The sequence below is a fragment of the Suricata suricatta genome, chromosome 14, assembly GCF_006229205.1.
Source record: "Suricata suricatta isolate VVHF042 chromosome 14, meerkat_22Aug2017_6uvM2_HiC, whole genome shotgun sequence".
Taxonomy (NCBI): Eukaryota; Metazoa; Chordata; class Mammalia; order Carnivora; family Herpestidae; genus Suricata; species Suricata suricatta.
Genome location: NC_043713.1, coordinates 71,886,267 through 71,886,554, shown reverse-complemented (window position 1 = coordinate 71,886,554; position 288 = coordinate 71,886,267).

Below are 288 nucleotides of genomic sequence, written 5' to 3'. Positions count from 1 at the left end.
CCGGCGCGCTGCATGCCGGGAGTTGCAGTCCTCGAGCGGTAAGCCCCGCCCCACCCCAGCTTCGGGGAGGAGGTTGGAGAGCCGCCCTGCCGGCCTTTGAATTTTGCCGCGAAAAGCGCGCGTGGCGGCCCCCGGCCCCGCCCCCCGCAGGACGCGGTGCCGCGTCACCCTGGTAACCGCCTCTCGGCCGCCGCTGATTGGGCTGGTTCGCAGGGGGCGGGCGGGGGGCGAAACGCCGCGGCCCCTGCCGGCGCTCGCGCCTGTCAGTCGGGCCCGAGCGGAGCAGCG